The 23,551-nt window shown below is 43.5% G+C and overlaps 1 protein-coding gene across 2 annotated transcripts in view; it reads left to right on the top strand.

The window, feature by feature from the left end:
* PLEKHG4B (pleckstrin homology and RhoGEF domain containing G4B) overlaps positions 1-23,551 on the top strand; it is a 222,456-nt gene that overhangs the window by 37,389 nt on the left and 161,516 nt on the right. For both annotated transcript variants that reach the window (XM_050938126.1, XM_050938127.1), the window contains exon 2: positions 5,707-5,763. The gene's annotated coding sequence lies outside the window, so the exon portion shown is untranslated. The remainder of the gene's footprint in view (positions 1-5,706; positions 5,764-23,551) is intronic.

Below are 23,551 nucleotides of genomic sequence, written 5' to 3'. Positions count from 1 at the left end.
CGTGAAAACAAAAAACATTAGATAGAAATAGTATGTGCCATGTTAATTTTTCATACATAATAAGGACAGATGATTTCAGATAGTGACAAGTGGCTTGTTTGTCTACTCCCTTGCACCTTTGTGTAGTCACTTACACCTGTACCAAGTGGATGTACAAAGCTGACATTCTGATTAGGTGGCATTGTACAGTCATTCTATTATTCATTTTACACAAGTACACAATGTGCAAGCAGGTAGAGAATTAAACTCAATGACTTGGATCCAGATTCCGGACTTCTCGCTCAGGCAAAATTGCCATTGACTGCAATGGAATTTTTACCTGAGTAAGAAGGCCCATTCTTTCACTTATGTAAGAGAGTGTGTGAATTTGAAAATGGAGACTCTTGTACCCTTGTCAGTCCTTCCTTCTCATTTTGTGCTTTTTTGGAGGGCTGTCTGTGTCCAGAATTTGACATGTCCCTCAGAGGATGTGAAATTTGAAATAGGCATGCTTATAGGTCCGCTTCTGATGACAGCTGGAAGGTTAAGACTCTTAAAATTACATTGATGAAGAGGAAATGCACAACTTATTTTCAGGACTTGAAGTCACTATTACCTCTGAAAATAGGAGGCAAACACTTTTTACCTAATTGGCTACAAACTATATAGTTTATACTCAATGGAATTTAGAGGTTTAGGCTGTGGACAAGGGGTGCTAATCCCAGCTCAGGCGAGGGGGTGCAAAAGTGCCTTTAAGCTCCTGGCACCAGTCAAATCCCTGAGTGTAAGTGAGAGCAGAAGGTAAGGCCTGCTTATGGAGAATTCTAACAGGTTATCAGATCTGATTATCAGATCCCTCTCCTGTTGACGTTCTTAGAAAAGTCTGAGTAGTGCAACGTATAAATTCAAACACTAAATAAAAGGGCTGAATGTTTTACGCTCATCTGTAGTTAAATGAGGGGACTTTGTTCCTTGCTGTGCACCTGAATCATTCCTCCCTCCTCCACCAAACAGGCAGACAGGGCCCCCCATGCACACAGCTCCCCCATACCATACAAAAGTCAGTGTTTGCCACTTCCATGGCACCAGCTCTCCTTTTTCCTGGGAGCCAATGGATGTTTCATCTTAAGCATGGGAGATCATCCACTTCCCAGCTCTGCAGAGATGATGCAGAAATTGCTATATAGCCCAAGTTTGTGTTACCTGTCCACAGAGCCTCCCCACACTGAGGGGTCTTGAGTGCAGCTGTGATCAAGGGAAGATCTGGAAGCTTGACTCATTGGAGCTGAGCTGCCAGAGAGCAGGAAGAGGATGTGCCAGCATTCCCAGAGTGGCACAGAGGCAAAGGATTGCTGCAGTTATGGGTCTTGTTTCCTGTGGATCTGTCAGGACTTGGAGTAGAGCCACATCTCATTTCAAACCAAGCCCCTTCATAGAGTGATCTGGGGGACGTTCTATAAGAAGAGCTTGAAGGAGGTTTTTTCCTCCCACCAAACTCCTTCCCAAGGGTATTTCTGAGGCCAGGATGATGTGGGTCTGTTTTGAAAAATCTCCATTAGCTACATGCTAGTGACAGTAAGTAGCGCTTTCCTCTTAGATGGGCGAGATCAATATGTGCTGCCCACTTCTTCAGAAAATGCTCAGCTCAGAGTGATCGACCCAAACAACTGTTGCCCCTTTTCAACCTGAGGGCCCCTTTTCGACCCTAATCAAAGTTTGGGGAACTGGGGGTGTTCCAGTTGGGAATAGAAATTGGTGATAGGTATTCTTTTGATGCTGTGGTGTTTATTTACAAAGTCCCATGTCTCCAAATGCAGAGGGAGTCAAATAGCAGGTAACAACTCCTTTTGCTTTCAGCACCAAGAGCACTCTTTTCAGCTTGCACTGCTGACCCAAAAATTTCTGTCCAAGTTTCTTCCAGAGTCACTCACTGCAGTGCTTTCAGCTGCTCCTTCAGCCTGTCTCTTTTCCAGCTTTCCTTTATATTCTCTCCTATTCACCCCTCCAACTTCTGGCCACAACACTCAGTCCAACCCTCAGCCCACCTAGTGCTAGTTTCTGGGCAGGCTGTACCAGGCTTTGCTTTAGGTGTCACTGCCAAGCTGTCTGGAGTGGCTCATGACTGGGAGTGCCAACCTCAGGGCAGACACCCTAAACTGGTGGTATGTTCTGTAATTAGATTTCACCAACCTAGTACCCAATGTGAACTCCTGGATCGCTATAACTGTCTTCCCATGAAGTCACAGACTGTCCCCTTGGGCATTCCAGTCTATTCTGCCACCCAGGCTAGCTGGACTTAGTGATAGTTGGTTGCCATACACCAAAGATCACAAAATATTCAGGTTGCTTCCAGTCCCAAGAGACCAGTCATTTACCTCATATCAATTTGTACCTCAAATCTCTCACCAAAGGCAACAATTGTAGCTAAACCCATAGTTAACTAAGGATTTATTAACTAGGAAAAAATGAGCATTATTTACAGGATAAAGCAGGCAACATATATGCACAAATAAGTTAGTCGGTGGTTCAAAAAGGTGCCAGACATAATAATCTGTCAGCATTGAGTGTCTAACCCAGATTGACCTGGGGGTTCGCTGCTTTTGTTTCCTAGCTCCAGCCCTGTGAGAGTCCAAACAGTAGAGAGACAGAGGGAGTTTTCTTGTGTCCACGTTTTATCCCCTTCTTCCAGCACTTACACTAATGGGATGGGCTTTCATGCACTTAACACCTTCAAGGGCGTGGAAGGGGCTATTAACCCGCTCTTTGTATCATCATGTTCCACAATGGCCCACTTTTTTTGGATAGTCCTTGATAGGTGCGGGAACCACTCTTCCTGCTGGGGTTCACAAGTTCAGAGCAGGCATTTTTACAGTTACAAAGCAAAACTTGCATATTATGATATAACATGGGATACAGACATTACAAGTAATACATGTGTAACCTTTGAGTGAGCTACAGTTTACTTTACTGCCCACATGAAATCTGAGCCCAGCTACAGGGAATCTATTAAGCATATCCAAAATTACCAAACCCAATTCCAGAAGCTTTTGGATGTGGAGTGCTAATTGTGCATCTGCCTAGCAACAGTGACCCAGATACAACTCATTCCTACTCCCCACTCCTAGATCTTTTAAAGAGATCCCCGTATTAGGCACATGGGTCACACCTGCCGCAACGTACAAGCATTTTATAGAGTCTAAACACATCCTTATGACTCTAACACCTCTCTTGAACGACAATATCATACAAGTGATCTGGTCTGGTTTCCAGCAGTGCTTAAACCAGGTGCCAGCTCTTGCATCAGTGTCACAGTTACCCCTTAACAGCCTCTTTCATTTGTCTTAAATGGGGGTTCACACATCCATTTGAACAAGGTTTGCCTTCCTCTTGTGAAGTTCCTGCTTGCTATAGGTCTCTATCCTGGAGGTCTCATTTCAGGCAAAACTCTCATTGACTTCAGTCAAACTTTTGTCTGAGTAAGGCCTGCAGGATCAGGGCCATTATAAGTAGCTCATACATGTGCTGAGTAAAGGGGTTTATGGATCACAGGCAAGTACTCTTCACACTGAATCATACCCATTTTGTCATTTTTCTGCATAAAAACATTTGTGTAAATATGGCTAAAAAGAAGCAGGAGTTGAAAAGGTTTAAAAACTTTTAGCACTCTGTGGGGACAGCAAGTATGGTTGCATTCTGGATAAGAATGCAACTAATGTTACTGTCAGCTGATTTCTGGATGTTAACTATAGAGTTTCCAACTTTATATTTGCAAAAAAATGAGCATCCTTGCCCCGCCCTCCACCCCTTCTAAGAAGATAAACACTCATTCACTCAATCCCCCCACCCTCGCTCACTCATTTTCACCAGGCAGGGACTTGGGGTGAAGGAAGGGTTTTGGGGAACAGGCTCTGGGTGGCACTTAGCTCAGGCAGGTCCCTGGAAGAAGTGACATCTCCCTCTGGCTCCTAAGTAGAGGTGCCACCACATGGCTCTATGCACTGCCTGCACCTACAGGCACTACCCCCTCAGCTCCCATTGGGCATGGTTCCTGGCTAATGGGAGCTGCTGAGCTGGCACTGGGGGCAGAGGTAGCATGCAGAGCCCCTATCCCTCCACCTAGGAGCCAGAGGGAGATGTTGGTAGCTTCTCAAGAGTTGTGCAGATCTGGGTCAGGAGCCTGCCTGCTCCACCAACTGGACTTTTAACAGCCTGGTCAGTAGTGCTGACAGGAGCCACCAGGGTCATAGAATCATAGAATATCAGGGTTGGAAGGGACATCAGGAGGCCATCTAGTCCAACCCCCTGCTCAAAGCAGGGCCAATCACCAGACAGATTTTTGACCCCAGTTCCCTAAGTAGCCCTGTCAAGGTTCTTTCCCCACTCTGAACTTTAGGGTACAAATGTGGGGACCTGCATGGACACTTCTAAGTTTAATTACTAGCTTAGATCTGGTAACTCTGCCACCATCCAGAAATTTCAGTGTCTGGATCGCTTCTTGTCCCTCCCCCCCAAAACCTTCCCCTCCCTGGGCAGCCTTGAGAGGCTTTTTCACCAAGTTCCTGGTGAACACCAATCCAACCCCTTGGATCTTAAGGAGAAATTAACCATCCCCCCTCCTTTCCCCCCACCAATCCCTGGTGAGTCCAGATCCAATCCCCTTGGATCTTAAAACAAGGAAAAATCAACCATCCCCCCTCCTTTCCCCCCACCAATCCCTGGTGAGTCCAGATCCAATCCCCTTGGATCTTAAAACAAGGAAAAATCAACCATCCCCCCTCCTTTCCCCCCACCAATCCCTGGTGAGTCCAGATCCAATCCCCTTGGATCTTAAAACAAGGAAAAATCAATCAGGTTCTTAAAAAGAAAGCTTTTAATTAAAGAAAGAAAAGTAAAAAATCATCTCTGTAAAATCAGGATGGAAAATACTTTACAGGGTACTCAGATTCATATAGCCCAGAGGAACCCCCTCTAGCCTTAGGTTCAAAGTTACAGCAAACAGAGGTAAAATCCTCTCAGTAAAAAGGAACATTTACAAGTTGAGAAAACAAAAATAAGACTAACCCACCTTGCCTGGCTATTACTTACAATTTTGAAACATGAGAGACTGATTCAGAAAGATTTGGAGAGCCTGGATTGATGTCTGGTCCCTCTTAGTCCCAAGAGCGAACAACTCCCAAAACAAAGAGCACAAACAAAGACTTCCCTCCACCAAGATTTGAAAGTATCTTGTCCCCCTATTGGTCCTCTGGTCAGGTGTCAGCCAGGTTTACTGAGCTTCTTAACCCTTTACAGGTAAAAGAGACATTAACCCTTAACTATCTGTTTATGACAAGCCCCCTCAAGAATTGAACTCACCACCCTGGGTTTAGCAGACTAATGCCCAAACCACTGAGCTATTCCTCCTGAAAACTGGATCCTTGCAACTTTAGTTGACTGGCTCTGAAACAAGTTGTGTTCAGGCCTCATTGGCAGAAGGGATAACTGCCATGAAATGGATGGGGCCTTCTGGGCTGTGGGTTGAATGTTTGAAATTATAATATAGAAGTAGGACATCTCCTTTCAGAAAAAGGCTCTTTTAGAGATACAAGTGGTATGTTCTGAAAATATTTTTGAATATCTAAAAGGAATTTTAGCCAGATTATTTTTAATGCTTTGAGAATCTTCCTGGTTGGCATCACTGTCCAATCTAAGTCATTTGCTTCTGTCTGGTTTTTCCTCTTGTTTTAGCCTGAAGTTTCAGACAAAATCAGTTTGAGAGAGAGAGCATCCAGCTGAATTTCAAAGGTAAGAGGATGAATCATATAAGAATCAGGCGTTTATATATTGTACTTCTTGTGTTCCTGAAATGTGCCCAGGAATAGGAGAAGGAAATAGTCCATCTTGCATTCTGCTGCAAAGTTACAGCTTCTTTATAAATATGCAAGTAAACAAGATTATTTTTCCTCTAATAAACCTATGTAGAATATCAGGATTGGAAGGGACCTCAGGAGGTCATGTAGTCCAACCCCCTGCTCAAAGCAGGATCAATCCCCAGACAGACTTTTGCCCCATATCCCTAAGTAGCCCCCTCAAGGATTGAGCTCACAATCCTGGGTTTAGCAGGCCAATGCTCAAACCACTGATCTATCCGTCCCCCCTCAGTCTGGGAGCTTCAATGATAGGATCCCACATAGTTCCTCATTTTTAGTGTAATTGTCTAAAATGAACAGTATCTCAAAAAATGTGACAAGACAAAAGTAGGAATAGCTTCCTAACTTTTTTAGTGCTTTCCCATTCTTAAATAAATATCCTGTACACTGCCTGGAGAAATATATCAAACTTGACCTGGAAGGGACCACCTTTTTAGAATAGATAAGGTAGTTTAGTCTTTGTCCATCCAGTCCTTAGCCTCTTTTCTGAGGCCACGTCCAGACTAGGTATTAAAATCGATTTTAGATACGCAACTTCAGCTACTGGAATAACGTAGCTGAAGTCGAATTTCTAAAATCGAGGTACTCACCCGTCTGGACGGCGCGGCATCGATGTCTGTGGCTCTCCGTGTCGATTCCGGAACTCCGTTCGGGTTGATGGAGTTCCGGAATCGATGTAAGCGCGCTCGGGGATCGATACATCGCGTCCAGACTAGACGCGATATATCGATCCCCGAGCAATCGATATTAACTCGCCGATGCCGCGGGTTAGTCTGGACGTGCGCTAACTGTGACCTGGACATCTGCCCACTAAGAAGTGGACTGAGACTACCCATTAGTTTCACATAGTACAGCAGGTAACCATTAGATAGCAATAATTTTTGTTTGTTAGATTAATATTGTGAATATTCTGGCTGCTGTAATCTGTAAGGTTCTTCACTATAGGAAATAGCATGGCAGTTTCTTGGAAATAAACACAATACAGATTTCTCTGTCTAAATCCAAAAGTGTGGAAATAAAATGTTGTCAAAAGGTAGTATGAGCCTAGATGCGTTTACATATGTGTGAACTCTAAGTGCACATACTTATATGCGCGCACGCACACACACACACACGCAAAATGAATGTTTTAGAATAACTTAGTCTGTGCATATTTTTCAAGGGAGGTGTATATCTTGGGGTTTTTTTACCTGTGCTTTTCTTGACATCTAGTATCCTTTTCTTGTACAAAACTGATTGGTGGTAACATCTGATTGGCTATGTATGGTTGCAGGACTAGAAATGAAATAGAACTTGAAAGGTGACTTGCAAATTAAATAAACATCTGTGTTTCCAAGACCCAAATTAAAGTTTTAATCATTTTTGCATTTTCCAGTTCTGAAAACTGTTGCCAAAAATGTATTGTTTCTGAATCTCTGACATACCTGCAGCAGAAGCCCACAACACCATGAGCCTTGAATTTTAGAGGGAAATCAGGGGCAGTACAGAGACCTTAAAGAAAAATACTAATGACAGCATGGGAGCATTAGGAAAACAATAAACAGAGAAATAAGAGAAGCTAATAAAAGAGATTAGCAGGAGCTTTAGTAAAAACATGTCACTACTAGAGACAGAAGGGAGGGACAAAAACACACTGTATTTACTTTTGAGCACTTCACATTTCAGGCCTTTACAAATGTGTTTGAAATTGTTCAAGCTACTTTAAAACACATGGAATTTTGGAATAGCCAGTGTATCATAATACTTTATCAAAGTCCAGTGAAAATTCCTGTTTAAGAGCTAGCTTGTGGTTTCAAACAAAGCTTTGAGGAAGGGATGGATCAACTCAGGAGAAGCCCTGGAAGACATTGTGATTCAGTAACACACATCTGAGCTGCAGTTACTTCCCGGCTCCCCCCTTGCTCCCAGGGTAGGATTTTACTGCTGGCCTAATTCACCAGTAAATCACTTGCTGCCCTGCCAACCTCCCGACACTAACTTAGCTATTCTGGCTAGAAAGTAGGAGGGTGGAGCTATTTCCTCATCTGTTTGCTCTGAGGGAACAGGCAGGTGAGTAGCCTGAATTGCTCCTGTGTGTCTAGACTTAAGATCCGGACAGCCTGCACAAAAGTTCTAACTCCCTTTTGCGGATGTGTAGTCCAGGTCACTAACCCGCAATTAGTAATGAGACTGAGTCACAAAATTCCAGTTCCACTCCAGGGATTGGATAACCCCCTTTCCACAGTAAAACCTGCAGGAAGGGGCAAAGAGGAAGGAAAGCTCAGTGCAATTCTTATCTTATTTTTGAATTTCTTGACTTTTTTGTGTATCAGTGCTTTACTATATTGTTATAATATTATTTTTGTATTGTATTGTTTTCAAAAGTATTTGAGTGTGTTCATGTCATTGCGCACTCATGCCTTCCTTTCCAGGTATTTCCTCATCTATGTGGCATGCATGAGCAGTATTTCTTATGGTCAACGTTGAGATCTTCAGATGTGCTTTGGTTATTGTGGGGAAACTGGGTAGATTTTGCATTCTATGGGCCAGATTTTAATATCAATGAGTAAATCTGGAGTGCCTCTGGTTTAAGGCAACAGGGTTGCTCCTGATTTACAGCAGTGTAATTAAGATCAGAATTTGGCCCTAAAAGTCAAGATGAGTAAACAGTGAAGGAAATCAAGGGCTCTCTTGTCCCTTTCCTATTCTGGAAGCAGTGAAACAACTCACTACGGCATGGTGAGAAAAGAAAACTGACATCAATCATTAATTTCACAAATCCAAATAAACTTCAGGATTTTCTTTTTTAATTCCCATCCGTGAGAGAGCATGAAAACACTTGTAATTTTCATCTGAATGCCACTATGGTTCCAGATTTGTTTGTTTAGTCAGAGAACTGCTCTAGTAGATAAGTGTTGAGTCTGAAACAAGGTCCTTTTCAGTTTTTAAGAAATAATGCCAGTTTCTACTCTATTACTGTTGTTCTTTAACTGGCTGAGTTTTGCATTTTAGAGCAGATTGTTGAAATAATTAAACAATCCTTATAGGAGATCTGCATTGATAAATTCTAATACCTTGGATAGTTAACTGAAGATTTATTAAATAAGAGTTTTTAGATATAGCTTTCACTTTTCTTTATAATGGGGAATGGTCCTGATGTCATTCACTAAGTGCTGGTTTAGTGATTCTTTGGGATTTTAATGATTTAGATTAGAACATAAAGGGTCTGATTCTCTTCCGATCGTGGTGTAAATCAGGAGTAACACGAGATAAGTCAGTGGTATTACTGGTGTAAAAGCAATGTGAGAGGAGAATCAGAGCTAAAGAATACAGTTCCCATTTGAATGTGACAATTTTAATTGGGATTCATTTAACAGTGGCTTAAGTGTACCTTCCCTCGTGTACAGTCGGTAACGAGAGGGTTTATTGATGCATCTAAATATTTGGCCATTCCTGCCGGTCTGTAGCCACATCACTGCAAGTTGTGATCTCATTAGATTATGAGCACTTAACATGCAAAGCACTATACAGATACTAAAAGTTGTTATATTACCATGTTATTTAAACATGATCAGGGCAATTTAGTAACTGGACAGGATCATGAAGACCTTGAAGGAAAATGGTGTTGGTGGCTTAGTAGGTAGCGCTTTTCCTTCTGATTCAGTATTGAACTAGTGTCCCCAGCATGATCCTATGGGCTTTGTAAAAAAGAAAGTGCTGTATCTTGGTAAACCTGTAACCCTGAATATGTATGATTACACTGGTCTACAATTTTTGAGAAGTCGTCTACTTCAGAGATAAAATGTGATATTTATTATGTATTTTGATGTGCTGAATTCAAATATGACAATCAAAACAACTGATTGGCTACTGTTTCTAAGATATTTAAGTTTTTACATTTTATGTCTGTCTATTGTGTAGATAGTAGAGTTTTAATCATAAATTGTAAACCTAGGTCTTTTCATGTGTTTATGGTTGCTTTACATGATAATATTTCACCTGTCCTGTTTATGTAACACTTTAAAAATCAGCAAAAGAGTTATATAAATAAAATGTATTACGAAACAAAAGACAAAAAACTATTATGTACATAGTTTAGTCCTATTCAGTGTCTACTCGGCGCTTCTTGGCTTGTCTCTTGTATTCATTAAATGGAGCATCTCTTGTCACTGTCCAGCAATAGTCTGCAAGCATTGATGGGCTCCATTTGCCCTGATAGCCTGCCAGGAGATTCCACTCCTGTAGTCTGGAGCCCAACAGCTCTGCCTTACTCTTGGGTAGTTCCAAATCCCTGACAAGGTCATTCAGTTCACCTTGTGTTATGAGGTGTGGTTCCGAGGAGGAGGATGGGAGAAAATGTGGGTCCTGTGACATTGATGGTTCAGGACCAGAAGTTTCATCCTCTTCTTCTTCCTCGTCTGACTCAAGTGAGAGTGATTCTGGTGCATCAGGAACCGGCAGGCCTTCTCTGTGGGCTACTGGGCGTATATCTGATGGAATGTTTGGATAATGCACAGTCCACTTTTTCTTCTTTGACACACCTTTCCCAACTGGAGGCACCATGCAGAAGTAACAATTGCTGGTATGATCTGTTGGCTCTCTCCAAATCATTGGCACTGCAAAAGGCATAGATTTCCTTTTCCTGTTCAACCACTGGCGAAGATTTGTTGCACGAGTGTTGCAGCATATGTGTGGGGCCCACCTCTTGTCCTGATCTCCAATTTTGCAGCCAAAATAAAGGTGATAGGCTTTCTTAACCATAGTGGTTATCCTGCGCTTTTGTGATGCAAAAGTCACTTCACCACAAACATAGCAGAAGTTATCTGCACTCTTCACACAAGTACGAGGCATCTCTGCTCACTTTGGCTAAACAGAAATGTGTCCCTTTGCAAACTCAAACACTGACAAATAAGAGAGCACGACACCGTATGATTTCTAGAGCTGATATAGGGCAATTTGTTCAGCAGAATGATGTAAGCTTCGTTATAATTGCATCATCCATGACTTCTAGGAATAACATGATGCAATTCATATCATGTATGATGCAATACCAGCTTCAGATTGCATCATTCATTGTTTTGCCTCAAAAGCAAGTACTGTCCAAACTCAGTCATAGATTTATTCATAGATCCAGTCAAAGATGTATTTTAGTCATTTCTGGTTTAAATTGAGATCCCTTCCCTTTATAACTCACTTATCCTCCGCCATTCCCAAGTCAAGCGTCGTATATACTGACCCAATAGCATATCTTGAAAACTAGAGCCAATCAACAATTTTAAGCATCATTTTTGCTCTCAGTGACCCAGAATTAGTAAAGTTGGACTACATTTATTTCAGAAGCATTTTGGCTGTAGAGCAGTGTTATTAAAGGTCCCATGGAACTTTTTCACAAGACCACATACATTAGTCTTGGTGTCCTGGCAAAAATTCACTTCAAATCCCCCATGCAGTTTCCAATGGCTATTGTCTTTCTATTTCCTGTCTGAAACTTGAATAGTGTTGCTGTGTGCTGTAAGTGCATATGAGCTGCTGTGCTTTGCTCTGGTGGTGTGCAGCTTATATAATCAATCTGTATTTTCTTCTTTGCAAAAAAACTTTTAGAGTCAAACAAATAATTAAACTCTGGGCTTTTGCTTTTAGCCATAGAGTTTCATTGTCTCCTTGACTTTGCAGGGCTAGCAGTTATGCAAAGTACATGAGGATTTGGCCTAAAAAGATGCCTTGGTTAGGCATCTACAGGATTTGGGGCAGGATTTCCTGCAGATTCTTGCTAGGCAGATGGAGGAACTGTCGTTTCCATGCTTTCATTCCCAGTACAGTGGATAGCTCAAGACCACGCTGCCCTTGGATACCAGGCTGCCGGATATGTGCCGTGACTCCCCCAAAGGGATTCCCAGACAGGAAGAATGAATTCATGCTGCTTTGAGTAATGTTCCTTTACCTCTCTTTTTTCAGTGACTTCACTTTGAAATGGATGGGGGAACATGCCCGTTAATGGACAGTGCCCAACTGTTTCTCTCATCCCTGACCCCTTGACCCCTCCTCCTTTCAGACCATGCAGATATTCTGAGAGGTGATTTAAGGCAGCCATGCCGAGGGCAGAACATTACAATTCTTTTTCCCTTATCTCTATAACTTCTGTAGGTGTGACTCCTCCCTGTACCACAGAGTGGATTAAAACATAGAGGCCACAATTGGTATAGTCAATATATAAAGGTTTTAGGATCAAATTTGGAAGAAGGGTTGTGTATAAATCCATGCCTCTGATAATTACCGTAATATCCTAATTAGAGTTGAAAAAATCTCTTAAGGTTGTATGTGCTGTGATGTGTTATTGCAAGAGATACTTATTTACAATACATTCAATACCATCCAAAAATAAATTATTTAGTTAGAGATGGGCTGAAATTCAGACACCATGTCAACCAGCCAGGGTGGAAAACATTTTTCAGCCCACCCCACTCCCAGTGACTGGGGGGACAGGGATCCAGCCAACCAGAGCAGAAGAGGGAGGTTAAAAAAAACCTGATTGGTGCAGCAGTATGGCACCTTCTGGAAACTGGTGCCCAGGGCAACCACCCTGCTTGCCTGTCCGTAGAACCAGCCCTGAGTATCAGTCAAGTAGCTATGATCAAGTTACTCTTTCAGAAGAACTGAGCAGTTGGTTTAAATTCTTGATTAAAAGTGACTAAATTGAATAATTACTTGTACCATGTAAGTTTTGATTTTCTTAAAATAATTTAAAGTTCAAGGTTTACCTAAGGATGAAGTCCTTAAATCCATACGTTGCAAGCTACTGGTCTCAAATACTGTAGCTGTTTTGTTCAAGAAGATGTGACATTCCACAATTGGCTGTGGATATTAACACACACAGTGGCCATGCAGAGATTGCCATGGTGAAGAAATAATCAACCCATTACATAAAGACCATTTTTGCAGCAGGGGAGTGTTTGTCAAGGTATCTATATGCTCACATCTCAACTGTTTTTTCTGACAAGAGCTAGCGAATTGACAGAACTGAATAAGTTTTTGTGCTTTTTGGGAAAGGGAAGCTTTGAAATATACATATAGGCACAGCATTGTGTATCACCATCGTGGGTAAATGTAACCAACAACAAAAATTAAAATAATCTCAGGACCAAATTACAGATGTAAATACCGTTAAAAAATTAACCGTTTAAACTATTAAAAATGTTTGTTTAAACTCTTCAACGGGGACGGCGTGGCTGGAGCTGAGGCTGCTGTGGCTGGCTGGCACTGCTTTGGAGGCTACAGGAGCTCCACATTGCCTGGACCAGACCCTGCTGCAGAATTGCCAAAGTGACCAGAAATGGAGGGCTGCAAGTAAAGGAGGAGAGCTTCTGTACCTGTGATTTCAAAAGCTGACCTTTGTTGTGATTTTTGGAGAGGGCTGAGGACACAGTAGGAGGCGACCCAGGGAGGAGGCTTGGTGGCATCCACCCCCCAGGCTGCATAACCAACCAGCCAATCACAAGGCCCTGGGTTGGAACCCTGTGAAGCAGAGAGGGTCCAGGTTCCCTTAACCTGGCCGTGGACTCTCACTACCAGCCTCGGATACCGAATCCCCCTCTCTCACACTCCCAAAACAAAATATTTTGAAATTGATGTTCTTGTCAGTTTCACCATTTCACCCTGGAATGTCCGTTTTACTCAGCAGCTATCTAGGCTCCCAGGGATGTGCAGCTCCTGGGCAGACCCATCATGCAGATTGCCCCAGTGCTAGGGACCCCAGAGCTTGCAAACTCTTAGGCTCGCTTCCTCCCCTGTCTGGGGCTGCCCAGAAAGTCCATATAGTGAGGCTGCCCCAGAGCAGAAGATGCTGGGGGGATCTAGTCCCAGGATTTCTGGGCTCCCAACTGTACAGCAGGGAACCTGGAAGCTCTGAGAGCCTCAGCCTGAGCCAGTGTTGTCAGGATGTCTGGGCTCCCTGCTGCAGTTCCAGGAACCAAGCCACGGATAGAGCAAGGGTACCCTGGGGCTTTCTGGCTTCCAACTGGAGCCAGGGACCCTGAAAGCTCTGACATGGCAGGGCTGTCTTGGAGCCCCAGCTGGAGCCTGGGCTCTCAGAGTTCTAGGCTCCCTGCCAGGGAGCCTGGCAACACTGCCATGCAGTGGGGAGCCTAGCAACCCCAGTAAGCCAGGCTCCAGACTGGAACACGGCTGCCAAGTGAGTTTGCAGCAGACATCTGCCTGTTTCATTGAATCTGTAATATATTTGCAGAAACGTTTTACTTCATTGAACTGGTATTTTTCTCATCAAACTACTCTCCTATCCTGAGCAAGATCGTCCATAAATTGGTAGTGAGCCATTTCCAGCAGTACCTGACCTTCACTGGAATCTCAGATCTTTTTCTCTGAGATCTTGCACCAGAACACAGCATGGAAAGAGCCTGACTAACAGATGGAAGATCACCTTCTGGCTAGGGACAGACATGAATGTTGATGCAACTTGATTTATTGTCTGGCCTTGGAACTGTTGATCATAAGGTGCTGCTGATCTAGTTGAGAGATCTGGCAGATACGGGCAGTCCTAAAAGGTCAGGATGGACAGCTGCTCCTCCTGTCCAGGGCTTCATATGTGAGAGCCTTTAGAGTCCTCAATCTTTTCTGTTCTTATTCAACCTCTATTTGAAATTGCTAGGAGTGTTAGTGCAGAATGCAGAGGTATAGTCTACAATGACAGACATAGACTGATGGCACAAACCTCTAAGTGTCCCTTAAATCCTGGTCAGAAAGTGGTCTTTCCCAGGTATCCCAAGAAGAAATAGTAGCCTGGATGAAAGACAACTGGCTTAACTGTAATCCAGGAAAGACTGTGATACTGTTGATAGGAAAGTGGAAGGAGGATTTTGCAGAGTTGGCTGATACTGCAGACTCACTCTCAAATGACATCATGTGCCCATCACTGCTCAAAGCTGTGTACAGCCTCAGAATCCTGCTAATCTCATTGCTCCTGGACACCAAAATACTAGCTGTGACCCCCAGTGTCTTTCTTCTTCAGCTAGCAAGAAAACACGCCTTTCCTCTCAGGTGAAGAATTACACCTGATCCTTTCATTTACCTTCTGGGTGAACTGTCACAACTTACTCCAAAACCAGAAATGAAGGCTGTGAAGAGGCACTTTATCCAGTTTATGGCAGTCTGCCTTCTAGCGGGGACAGACTGATGGAACAGTGTAACTGGGGCCCTGCATTGGCTCTCCATTCATTGCAAGTTCATTTCAAGGAACCGGTCCTGATCTTTAAGTCTTCTACTAGCCAAGAAGCCCTCTTCTCCCTTCATTCTGTGCCAGAGAAACTGTTCAGTTGGCTCATGACAGCTAGCAAAGCCTCTGAGTTAGGCTAGAGGGAAGCAAGAATGGAGCTCTCTCAGCCCAAGCGATCAAAATCCCCTGCCAACTAAAATAGGGTGAACCCAATCTTGCTATGCTCACAGCATGCTGCAAAACTCTCATCTTACTGAAGATGTTCTCCAAATAACATTGTGAAGGAGACCCAGGCAGCACTCTCCTGGAAAACAGCAATCAGCAGCTAGAACAAAGAGTGAGTAGTAGTAGGGTCCTGCTTTGGAGAGACCTTGTTGTGATTCTTTGTAAACTGTCCTTCAGGCTGTCCCTGCCTGCAGGTATATGGGATCTTGGGGAGCAATTACCACACAGGTGAGGTGCCAATTAATTTCTTTATTAAAGGAAAAAGGAAGTGGTGGGAATTTAACAATGAAATACGATGGGATGGAGTGTATAGGGTGTTTACAATAGACAATGATGGGGGAGTTCTTCTTATTGAACAGTGTAGGGAGTTCTAACAGTGGAGTACAGTAAGTGGGGTTCAGCACAATGGGATACAGTACAGTCAATAAGCGTATCAAAGGAAATGCAAAATAAAATGGTAGCTTCTATATAAAATGGTCAACAGTCTTAGATAGAATGTATTAAGTGGTTAGTGGCCTTATACACAATGTAGCACAATGGTATCAATGCAAATACAAAGTATATCAGAAAAGTGGAAGCAACCAATGGGGTGTTATAATTACAAGTAAAATGTAAATATAAGTGATTTTATGCAATGTAACGGTATAAAAGAAAAGTAATGACTTAATTTGTGAGTCTAGGATAGCAGATAATCTGTCAAGGAACAGGAGGGGGGAGGGGAGTGAATGATTAGTGGCAACTGATGAGGGGAGAGTGCGGCTGGAAGCAGCGAGAGACTCTGAAGCCCTGCAAGGTAAGGACAATGAAGCAGCGTGATGGTGATCTTCGGTAGGGGAGGAGCAGCGGAGAAGTGTAAAGAAGGGCTAGAGAGAGGTTTAAGCAACAAGCGGACACCAAAAACAAAGGAAAAAAAGCGGCCAAGGGTTTGGGAAGTTTCACAGGGGGAGAAGCAGCAAGGGGTTTGGGAAGTTCGGAGGGTGATGCAGATGCGGGGGAGGGGAGAAGCAGCAAGGAGTCGGGAAGTTCGGAGAGAGTGCAGATGTGGGGGAAAAAGCAGCAAAGGGTTTGGGAAGTTATACAGGAGGAGAAGCAGCAAGGGGTTTGGGAAGTTTGGAGGGTAATGCAGACGCGGGGTGGGGGGAGGAGCAGCAAGGAGTTGGGAAGTTTGGAGAGAGTGCAGATGCGGGGGAAAAAACAGCAAAGGGTTATAACAGGGAGACACGGAGAAGCACACAGAGGGGGAGATTGGAGCAGGGGAAAAACAGACACGAATTCAAGCAGCAAAAACCCTATCTATAGACACGGAGAAGTACACAGAGGGGGAGATTGGAGCGGGGGAAAAACAGACACGGGAAAGTTCAGGGAGAGATCGGGACAGCACGAAGACGAATTTAAGCAGCAAAAGCCTTATCTATCTTAACCAACGACTAGGCAAAACAACAAATATCACAATTCTAAGCAAAACTATAACAAGCAACTATACGGAGCAACAAAACAGTAAACTATAATAAGGCAGGTGAAATTACAAGCTCTACAATCTTAACAAACTATGACTTATTAAACTAAAAAAACAAAACCGATGGTGCCCCTTATGCTATGGGGGAGTCACAGAGGGCAGAGTGGTATGTGCCCAGGATACAGCTCCCAAGGAAGCCAAGGGATACAGCTGAAAGCAGGGAGCCCCGAGGCAAAGCCCACAGGAGCAGAGCTTAGCAGCGGCACAAACTTATTTTTAGCAGCAAAGCGCTGCGGAGTTTAAGAGAGGTTTTAAGACACAGACCAAGGTTTAGCTTGAGTCTGTGTGCTGGGGAAACAGAGCCAGCAGCTAAAGTAATAAAATAAAAGTAGGGAAAGTTTCACAGAGGGATTCTTACCAGTCCCCAAGGCAGCAGCAAAGGCAGAAGCAGCAAGAACATCGGAAGGCTCGGTACAGTCTCAATAATCAGGAGATCTCTCAGGTAGCAATTCGTTCTTTGTGGGTTTGTTTTTTTTTCAAAAAACGGGGGTACGCTCAAAAATAAAACGAGAGCGGAGAAAGGACCCCCCAAAACCCCTGGCTGATCAGACCAGGCAGCAATGCAGGAACCTTTCTGATGTTTGTTTCAAAAATGTCTGTTTTTAAAGGCAAACTCAGGCAGTTTCCCGCCAGTCATCCTGATAGGCTCCCTCTGTCACAGGAGAGGAGGCACAGGGAAAAGACTGCAGGTGAGCACAGAAACATGTCTGGGCAGAGTCCTGTGCAATAGGTGACTCAAAAGCACATGAGGCCTATGACTCATGCCCAGGATCTTAAAAACACAATAGGTCTTGCAGCTCTGGACATTGCCGGCCCTACACCGAGCCCAGGTTCAACGAGGTGATAACAGGACTAACCCTTTGAACAGGGCAGTGGTCCCATTTAGCACGCAGCACAAGTGGCCATCCCTTTGAGAAGGGCAATGGCTCTTGTTAAACAACTCAAGGGGCCCTCCCTTTGAGAAGGGCAGTGGCCCTGGTAAGCAACTTAACCAGGGAAGGGCAACCACAGGAGGAGAACAAAAACAAAATGGAGTATGGGGACAGCTGTAAGAAACAAAATGGAATAGGGGGATAGCTGTAACAGACACAGGCCTAGCTGCTTTAGAGAGCAGATACGGTTTTTGTTCCCAGCTGCACAACTGAGAATTGTCCAGAGCATTCCGGGACAATGAGGATGAGGTCAGCTAGCTACCACTACAGCAGTGTGGGGGCTAGGAAAGGAAACATTGACAGTGATCTGATCCCAGAGGAATTGGACGCATTTTATAGTTTCACTAGAACTAGCCTGAACACTGGGACAGTGGCTGGAAACTAGGCTGTCAGTGTAAAACTGGTGTAAGGGATATGGTGTATGAGATCCAAAGTTTCAAAGTTCAAAAATAAAAGGGAGGATGTTTTGTATGGATAGTGAACATGGCCTGTCTTAAAGCAGAGATGCTTAGAACCCCTTTGAACTCCACTTATTATTAGGGTCAGTAACACTGTAGGAGTTATGAGGTGCATATCTGATTTAGCCAGCTAGAAAGTATTCAAGAAGAAAGAAATAATTCCCTCTATTGGGCTGAAACTAGTATGTGAAATTTACATTTGCCCCTCCTTTGAAAATATTCAACGTGTAAAGGGTGAGATGCATGAGCCTTAGGACCCACTCTGGTCTACGCTACGCACCTAATCTAGCATTGTGCATGGTCTTGAGTGAATGCCTGCTGACCTTATCCAGGAGTGTGTAAAGAGTGACTTAACTGTGCCTCATTGCTTTTGACTACATGCTGAATACTGAACACGTTGGTATAACAGAGACTGTCTGCAGTAATAGAAGCATCAACAAATTCTTTTCAATGGTTTCTAGAGTCTGTGTGCATTTAAAAAAAATCCCTAAGCATGTGTATTTCTCAACATTTAAAATAAAAGTCTCTCTTAAAAATCCATTTGAGTGAATATTTTGGAAGATCCAGTTTCTCAAAATCTGCATCTACTGTTAATATTCCAGTTCAATTCAAGCTGGTAATTAGAAAGCAGAACTAACAGAGTAAACCATGATCAATTCAAAACTTTTTTTGCATCTGTTCAGCATGTCTAAATAGTTTTCAGTGAAAGATCAGAATAGGCTAGGAGATCAAAGAATACAGATCAAATCCTTTATCAGACAGTGACAGTGGTCTCTAATGCTTTCCAGTGTGGGAACAATCTAGTGGGTCTCTTGAGGCAGTACATCTTACATTTCTTTTTACTGTGAGTGCATTGTGTGTGGATTCAGCTTCAGATTTCTGTTGTCACAGGTAATCCTGAGAAGTTGTAACCCTTTTAGGACTGTTGTGCTGCTGCAGAAAGTATTTTCAATATTTCAGATTTTAACATTCATATATTTAATTCAAATGGAACATTCCATAGAATATATTTATGAGAAGGATGGAGGAAAAAAGCACCTGAACCCAGTTAATAAATATAAAGCTTATTTAACAAGAGACTTAATGATCCTATTATTTTAACAAATCACACAAGATGGTGTCTGATACCAGGCATAAGTAGCAGAGACTTATTCACACATCCTCATGACAAGCTTTTTCCATCTACAGCAGCAGGGAGGGCTTAAATTTTTTTATGTGAATTGCCAAAAATTGCAGATTCAGGTCAACTGATGCAATTCACAAATTTGGGTCAATTTTGGTGAATGGTTTCAATAGAATTTAAATAATAAAAAGAAATGTTGAAATGGTTGGTTTTGGCATTTCCAAAAATGAAATTTTACTCAATTTTATTTTTAAAAAAAATTGAAAAAATGTAAAATCCTCAAAACCAAATTGTTTTCATTTTGACCCAAAGTTTTCAACTTTTTTTGTTTTGATGAAAAAAAAATGAATAAATATTTTGGGTCAACCTGAACCAATTTTTCCCCACACTGATTTCTCTTCCCTCCTCTCATCTGCAAATTTGGCTACCAAAATGAAAAACTTGGTTATATGCACAACTTTATTTGGAATTCCTTCCCACACTGAAGAGAACCGTTCCTGGTTTCCTCTGTGGCAGAACAGTAGACTTTTTTCCCTGTGGGGAGTTAGAGCTTACAGCTTTTATTTTATTGTTGAAAGCTGATTTGTCCTTAACATGTGGAGGAACACTGAGCATTCCTTTCTCTCGATCTTATGATGCCAAAGGCAGCCTTCTTTGGGGATGTGGGACATGTTTGGGGGAAAAGTGCTTTATCTAATCCTAGTCACATCTGTTCTGTCATGTATTTTATATAATGCTTGCCACCAAAGTTTGCTGGGAAAAGATGGGATCTACCTGACCAAGGGGAAGAGCATCTTCACTCACCAACTCACCAACCTAGTGAGGTGTGCTTTAAATTAGGTTCAAATAGGGCAGATGACAAAAGCCCACAGGTAAGCATTTTTTTTAAAAAAGCAACCTTAACAGAGGGGTATCTGTTGGTGGTGGAGGGGGGACATCAATTTACAATAGGGTCATAGGAGCAACTAGAGGGCCCCGTTGACTCTGGTCCCAAGAGTCCCCCAGTGCTGTCCCACAATCTCATGGAACAGCATCCTAAGACTGACCAATAGACTCCCAGGAAACGGAAGCAACTCCACTGGTTCAGGTACAGCTGCTTGGCATTTAACCCTTCCATTTTGTTTTGAACACTAAGCAGTGAGCAGAGTGAACCACCTTCTGCATTTGTAATGACCACAGATGTGAAGAAGCCCTTTGCCACACATGCAAATTTCGATAAATCTCTGGTGTGAGATGAGCAAACAGTTCCGTTTTAGAAAGAGTTCCAGAAATGACCACACGTATCAGCTGATAATAAGAAGCTGGTAGCTACTGGGGATTCACTGGACTGGTAACCAGTGCAGCGAGTGGATTAAGCAGCTCAAGACTAACTATTGGAAAGCTAGGGACGAGAACTGCACCTCTGGGAACTCGGCATCATCCCGCTCCTTTTTCGAGGAGTTTGACTGGGTACTGCACTGAGCCACTAGTGCTTCATGACAGCCTGGTGAACAGGTGGCAACCTTCTCACCCTGGGTTCAGTACAGGACCAGAGGGGAGCCAGCAAGCACCGGAGAAGGATGCCAGAGTGACTCTTATACTCAAACCAGGCCCTAAGGAGGCTTTGCTGTCAGAGCACCAGTAGCATATTCTGGGTCTCAACTTAGAGGAGCTTTTTGATGCCCCTCTAGAGCTGCCTGCCATGGAACCAGCATCAGAAACACCAGAGGCAGAAGTAGCCCTTAAGTCTGGTAAGTTTCTGGTTCCATGTTTGCTGCTATTGTTGAATATAGGGATGGGAAGGCCCTCTGGTTTACTGCCCAATATAAAATGTATTGCAAGCCATGGGCAGCAGTGTGTATCTGCTAATGGTGGATTGCACGCCAGCACCCTGGTGGCGACACCATCATCACCACAACATGGAATTCAAAATGGAGAGTGGGAAACACAAACAACAGTGAAAAAAGCATTTACAATTAATTTTTTTTCCCCAGAAACTCACACATTCTTAGAGACATGTTGAGGTGTTTCAGATAAGAATCTGATATTGCCTTCTCTTTTAACATGCCGTGCCATGTGGTGTCGGGCCCACCACAGCATAATGAGCCACCTGAAAACAGAAAACTGTCTGGAGGGTGAGGGGGAAGGGAAGGTTAAATGCACTCCATGGATGACTAAATCAGTGTCCAGAGTATGGCTGGGGGGTTGTATGCAGTCCAAAAATGTGCTGGGGGTGGGTGGGGGATGGCTGTGTAGTTCTTTGAGAGTCTTTATCGTGTGTTTGCACGCAGTCCCTGGAAAGATGCATTCAGAGCAGCCTGCATCAGGAGCTGTAGAGAGCCATAGAGAGGCAGTCATCCATGTGGATGCTAATGCCACTTCCTTTAGCCCTCGTCCAGACTAACCCGCGGCATCGGCGGGTTAAAATCGATTGCTCGGGGATCGATATATCGCGTCTAGTCTGGACGCGGTGTATCGATCCCCGAGCGCGCTTACATCGATTCCGGAACTCCATCAATCCGAACGGAGTTCCGGAATCGACGCGGAGAGCCGCGGACATCGATGCCGCGCCGTCCAGACTGGTGAGTACCTCGATTTTAGAAATTCGACTTCAGCTACGTTATTCTCGTAGCTGAAGTTGCGTATCTAAAATCGATTTTAATTCCTAGTCTGGACGTGGCCTTAGATTCCTCCATGAATCTTGACCCAATCTTGGGCTCTGATAGCCTCACAGTGTGATAGGCTGTCGAATTTCAGGGAAGGTCATATTTTTCAGGTTCACCCCTGTAGGTCACTCCACTCATATTTGTGCTACTCTGTCACCATCATTTGAAAACCTTTGTGGCATAAACAGCTGGCTTGCCACAGGCAGCTTGGAATAAAATCTCTTTGCCATTCTGGAACCTCTCGATTGTAATGTCCTCAAGAATGTGGAATGCATGAAAGTAGAGAAAAGGCTTCTGTAGTCAGCTGTGGCTTCCCTCCTGCCACAACAAGCCGAAGAGCTCTGCAATTTTTAAACAAAACAATTATAAATTGAATCTTACCATTGTATATGCAGTCTCTTCACTGTGATTAACTGAGTCTTGTCCCAGGAGTTGAAGCATTTCTCTTTGTAAAACTGAGGCTCAGTATATTCTAAGTAACATTTTTTGGCTTTGGGATTCCACACTGCACTTTTTCTTGGGGATGCACTGAACCTGTTGTGAAGTACTGAAACAATAATCTTTGGAGATTTTTAGAACAGGTTGAAAAAACATGTCAGGAATGGTCTAGGTTTATTTGGTCCTGCCTCAGCACAGGGGGCTGGACTTCTTAAGATCCCTTCCAGCCCTACATTTCCATGAGCCTATGAACAGAAAAAACCCTTCCATTGGTGTAGGAAGTGTCTACACTATGGAGCTACAGGGGCACAGTTGCAGGGCCAGGGCTGTGCGATAAGATCCAGTTACCCACACAGAGAAAATCTTAGCTATTCTCCTTAAACAGAGGAAGAGTATTTTGGCTATGAAGAGTGGCATTGGTCATAGCCTTCAAGTCCAGTGGAGCTCAAATAACTTAGAAATCCAGTAGCAAGCCTGTGAATTCTGGAGCATCTGTGTGATATGTCAGCCCCATCCTCTTTCTTTCTTGTCAACGTAGCTCACTCGAGAGGCATGAAGCCATTGACTCTCCCACTGCAGCTATGACATAGTCACTTGAGAGTGGGAGTTCATGTTGTGAGGATAATTCCTGAATGCTCCCGCTTCTGGCCTGAAATCATCTGCCACCAAAGTGATAGAGAGAATTGGGCTCATTGTTGGGAGGAGACTGTCAGTGCCTCCCTTGGTGAGGGTGAGGCTCTGAAGCAGAGCTCTGCTCAGGAAGCTCTCGACTCAACAGCCTTGCCAACACTCAACCTGTATCAAATCTCCCATTTGTAATAAAGGTATTTGAGATGATTGTGGCAAAGAAACTCTGGAAGTATCTGGTGCCCTGGAATTTCCCTAATCTTGGCTAATATCGTTTCTAATTTTATGTATGAGACGCAAACTGCATCAGTGGCATTGGCTGATGTTGTGTTGATTCATTTAGTTCTACCAGTTGCTTTTGATATTGTAGACTACAAGGTGTTGTTGACATGGCTATGATCCCTTGCTAGAGGGTGGATGGAGTCACACTTCAGTGACTCTACTCCTTACAGAAGGGAGTTCTCTGCTGCCCTAAGACCTCACGTATTTGGATT

The sequence above is a fragment of the Gopherus flavomarginatus genome, chromosome 2, assembly GCF_025201925.1.
Source record: "Gopherus flavomarginatus isolate rGopFla2 chromosome 2, rGopFla2.mat.asm, whole genome shotgun sequence".
Lineage (NCBI taxonomy): Eukaryota > Metazoa > Chordata > Testudines > Testudinidae > Gopherus > Gopherus flavomarginatus.
The sequence above is the reverse complement of the archived record's forward strand: the minus strand, read 5'-3'. Positions and strand labels throughout refer to the sequence as shown.